The following is a 5,221-nucleotide window of genomic DNA, read 5'->3' as shown; positions in this document are numbered from 1 at the left end:
ATGAGAGTGGATTGCTAGGCTCATTTTTTGAACAATTCAAAAAATAATATTTTGAAGTTCAGAAAAAAATGTGAAAACATACACATGAACCTAAGTCGTATACTATATCCCTGTAAAGTTTCATGAACAAATACGTTTTGTGAGCTGCACAAAATCAAAATGGAGGAGTTTTTGTAGTGAACAGTGCATGTGCTAGAAATATATTTTTGGTACAACTCACACCAAAAAGTTTTTCATCGTGAAATTATGTCGAGAGGTAGTGTACATATGTAAAAAAATTAACATGGTAAAATTATGTAGGATAAGCTCATAACCAGAAGTAGAATTCAGCATAAACCATAGGTCTCTGACATATATGTTCATTAAAGGGCATAGTCACAAATATGCAGGTTCAGCCTGAGCAAACAATAGTAAATAGTTCAATAAGTTGTTGAAGAAGAACAAGCACTCAATTAGTACAAGTCGTCCAAATTGAGATCATCATCTTCATTATCTCTTGATTGTGCAGCACTAGTAGCACCTCTCTCAGATGTAGAGTGTACCTGATTGTTTCCATCTTCGCCAACTTCTTGATTGTTGTCCTCAAAGCCATACCCATCAAGATATTGGTCCAATCCAAGATCATCACCACCCGGTAAGAAATGAAAATAATGGTGATTTCTAAAAACAAAGAATAAAACAATATGTAACATATCCGAGTGAAATGACTCTGTGTACATGCTTCAGTTAAATTATTGACCATATTCTCAACTTCCATTTCAGGATCAGCCACTTGTTCTTTCTGTGCTTCCCTATGGGCAATTCTATCTAGAGCATACAACTAATTCTTTTGTGGAGGAAGAACATGATCCTCCTTTTCAGTTATCCATTCATCATCGGAAGATACATCTTCTAAATCATAGGTCACCTTTGCTTGTCTTATTCTTCTAGCTTGCCTATCAAACAACTTTAGATTGTACATGACAAAGACTAGATCATTCATCTTCTCTTGGTGCGAGCAATTTCTTTTTTTACATTGTACCTACATGAGTTTGAGAATAATAGCTAGCCTTAGTTCATCATACATACTATGTAACTTTCCAAAGCAATAGATTAACAAATAAAGTTCTTACTTGCTCGAAGGCACTAAAATTCCTCTCGCAACTTGTAGAGCTACTAGTTAAGCTCAAAACTTTAATAGCAAAAATTTGCAACTCTGAAATTTTAATAGATTAACAAATAAAGTTCTTACTTGCTCGAAGGCTTTACTTCATGAGAACCGGTTGCTATCTATTCTAACTTCCTCTTCTTTGCATCACTCTGTTCTTCCTGACAATGTAACAACTTCAAGAACATTGCTCGGACATCATCGGATACTTTGAACAAGGCTCCGAATTAAACTGAGTGCCTGCCAAATGATGCTTCAATCTGTAAATCCATCCTCCTCTGACAACAGAGCAATACTTGGATCTTACAGTCTTCTTTTTAGGATCAACTTCCTCTCTATGACCCCATCCAATGTCAGGCCGATTTCCAGGAGCATTTTTCCTTTTCATTTTACCTTGGCTAGCAGTTGTAGTCGACATATTGCCCTAAAATAAATAAAAATGAAAAAAATAAGAGAAGTGTGAATTAGGAAGTAAAGCACATATGTAAGATAGTTGTCTAATTACTAGAATTTCTAGCCGATCATTAACAACAAGTCTTGCAATTAGTGACCAGCTAGATATTCTATTAATCGGCTAGAAAATATAGTAAACAAACAACGGGTGTGATGGGATAGAATACTCGAAACCATTCACCCCACCCAGATCTTGTTGGGATAAAATATAGTAGTAATAGCATACTCGTTGTATACATGCACAAGCACAACCATTCACCTAACCCAGATCTGACACTTCTTCATTTAAAAAGTAGTACCAAGCTCAAGTATTACCTATGAAGTGGAGCACCTTTGTGATATTCTCGTCAATCCCTTTCTTCATCCATATGTTTACCAGCTCGGATTGGATCTCAGCAATTCCTAGGGTAGATTTAGATGAGAAGCTAGAGAGACGAAGAAACGGAGGCACAACGTCGGCGGCCACGAAAAGGATAATGATCCAGGAAAGCAAAGAGACAACTTATATACGGCTCAGCGTATTGGATATCCACCGTCCATCTTCAGTACAAAGGAACGATTAGACCTTGAGCTAGTCTCTTACAGTAGCAACTCAGCATGCGACATGCGACTTTACACGATTCCACGACTTGTAGCTACTCCATAGCGACTCAACAAAAAACGACTATGCTTGCGTTTTGGGTCGTTTCCTACATGTAGGGTCGTAAAGTCTTACGATTTTAAGATCCGGGTCGCGATTCTGACAACTTTGGTCATAATGCTCATGGGACCACACATATCAGTATGTATGATTTCCAACAAGTCACTTGCCCGCTTCATTATTCCGGAAAATGGGGTCTTAGTCATCTTGCCCACGAGGCATGGTTCACATGTGTCAAGTGATTCAAAATCAAGTGACTCCAAAAGTCCATCAGCATATAGCTTCTTCATTCATTTTACACCAATATGACCTAAGCGGTACTGCCACAAGAATGTAGTACTATCATTATTAACTTTACATCTTTTGACATCAATGTTATGAACATGTGCGCTATCACTATCAAGATTCAATAAGAATAAACCCCTCACATGGGGTGCATGACCATAAAAGACATTGCTCATATAAATAGAACAACCATTATTCTCTGATTTAAATGAGTAACCGTCTCGCAATAAAGAAGATCCACATATAATGTTCATGCTCAACACATGCACTAAATAACAATTATTCAGGTTTATCACTAATCTCGATGGTAATTGAGAGCGAGCATGCCGACGGCGATCGCATCAACCTTGGAACCATTCCCACGCGTATCGTCGCTTCGTTCTTCGCCAACCTCCTTCTATTTCATAGTTCCTGCTTTGAGTTGCAAATGTGAGCAACCGAACCGGTATCAAATAACCAGGCACTACAACGAGAATTTGTGAGGTACACATCAATAATATGTATATCATATATACCTTGTTTGGTGTTGGCTGCCTTCTTGTCGGCCAGAGCTGCCTTCTTGTCGGCCAGATACTTGGAACAGTTCCGCTTTCAATGACCAGTCCCCTTGCAATGAAAGCACTTAGTTTCTGGCTTGGGTCTAGCCTTCGGTTTCTTCACGGGAGGGGCAACTTCTTTGCCACCCTTCTTGGAGTTACCCTTCTTACCCTTGCCATTTTTCTTTAAACTAGTGGTTTTATTGACCATCAACACTTGATGTTCCTTCTGAATTTCTGACTCAGCGACTTTCTGCATGGCAAACAGCTCAGCGACTGATTTGTTCATCCCTTGCATGTTACAGTTGAACACAAAGCCCTTTTAGCTAGGTGGCAGTAATTGAAGAACTGTGTCGGTGATTGCCTCTAACGGGAGAACAATTCCCAACTCGGTCAGACGGTTACAATACCCACACATTTTGAGTATGTGCTCACTAACAGACTCGTTCTCCTCCATCTTGCAAGCATAGAACTTATCGAAGTCTCATACCTCTCGACCCAGGCATTCTTTTCAAAGATAAACTTCAACTCCTACAACATATCATATGCTCCATGACGTTCAAAACGTCTTCGAAGTCCCGGTTCTAAGCCATACAAGATTGCACACTGAACTATTGAGTAGTCACCAGAACGCGTCTACCAGACATTCATAACGTCTTCAGTCACCGAGAGGATAGGTGCATCACCATGTGGTGCATCAAGGACATAAGCCACAAGGTGATATGCAAGTTGCTATTTAGCCTCCTACAAGGACCGCCTTTGTCGAATCCGATTCAACTAAGGTGGGAGAGACAGACACCCGCCAACCATCATGCAACAAAGTTACATGTCAGTCGATGGAACCGGTCTCTCATACGTGGACCAGTAAAATTGGTCTGAGCCGCTTCATCCCACAATACCGCCAAATCAAGAAAAGACTAAGAAGGGAAGAAATCTGAATGTCAACGCTCACAAACTCCTTTGTGTTCTACTTGTGATGTCATCTACACATAGACCTAGCTCATGATGCCACTATTAGGGAATGTTGCATGGGAAACAAAAAAAATCCTACGCGCACACAAGATCTATCCATGGAGATGAGCATCTACGAGAGGAGAGATCGGATCCACATACCCTTATAGATTGCTAACCGAGAAGTGTTAAGAAACGCGATTGATGTAGTCGAACGTCTTCAAGATCGAAATCGCAAATCGTCCCACGGTCCAATCACAATCTAGTGTTGAATGGATGACACCTCCACGTTCAGCACACGTACAACTAGATGACGATCTCCGCCTCCCTTATGGAGCAAGAGAGGACGGAGAGGTAGATGAGTTCTCCGGCAACACGGCGGTGTGGTGGCGGTGGTGGTGAACTAATCCGGCAGGGCTTCGCCGAGCTCTATCGAACTAATCTAGAGGAGAAAGACGATCTAGAGAGGAGAGGGCAGCACGTGGCTTTTCAGGTCTTCGGCTGCCCTCAAACCTCCACTATATATAGGAGGAAGGGGTGGGAGGAAGCGCCCTATGGTTTCCCCTAGGGCCTTGGCCGTCAGCCAAGAGGTGGAATCCACCTCCAACAAGGAGGTGGAGCGGAGGAGTCCCTACTCCAACAAGGACTCCTCCCACCCTCCAACTTTTTCCTCTTGGGTGCATGGGCCTGCATGGGGTCGGCTGCCCAGCCCACCAGGGTCCAACTTTTTAGGAACCCAAATACCACTTTCCTATATATAAATCTTAACCTTCAGACCATTCCGGAGCTCCTCGTGGCGTCCGGGATCTCATCCGAGACTCCAAACAACCTTCGGTTACCACCACACATAACTCATTAATACCCAATCGTCACCAAACCTTAAGTGTGCAGACCATGCGGGTTCGAGAACTATGCAGACATAACCGAGACACTCTCTCGTCAATAACCAATAGCGGGACCCGGATGCTCATATTGGCTCCTACATATTCTACGAAAATATTTCTTGGTCAAACCACGATGTCAAGGATTTAATCAATCTCGTATAATGTTCCCTTTGTCCATCAGTATGTTACTTGCCCGAGAGTCGATCGTCGGTATCTGCATACCTACTTCAATCTCGTTAGCGTCAAGTCTCTTTACTCGTTCCGTAATACAAGATCTCATCGCTAACTCTTTAGTCACGTTGCTCGCAAACTTGTTGTGAAGTTG

At 41.8% G+C, this 5,221-nt stretch overlaps 1 long non-coding RNA gene across 1 annotated transcript; it reads right to left on the bottom strand.

Annotated features, from left to right (window-relative positions):
• Positions 1-325: 325 nt before the first annotated feature.
• On the bottom strand, positions 326-2,388 carry LOC123448480. The gene is made up of 3 exons (XR_006631786.1): positions 1,916-2,388; positions 1,232-1,571; positions 326-1,021 (listed from the first exon to the last, which is right to left on the bottom strand). It is a non-coding gene; the product is annotated as an uncharacterized LOC123448480 (long non-coding RNA).
• Positions 2,389-5,221: the final 2,833 nt, after the last annotated feature.

The sequence above is a fragment of the Hordeum vulgare genome, chromosome 4H, assembly GCF_904849725.1.
Source record: "Hordeum vulgare subsp. vulgare chromosome 4H, MorexV3_pseudomolecules_assembly, whole genome shotgun sequence".
NCBI classification, from domain to species: Eukaryota; Viridiplantae; Streptophyta; class Magnoliopsida; order Poales; family Poaceae; genus Hordeum; species Hordeum vulgare.
The sequence above is the reverse complement of the archived record's forward strand: the minus strand, read 5'-3'. Positions and strand labels throughout refer to the sequence as shown.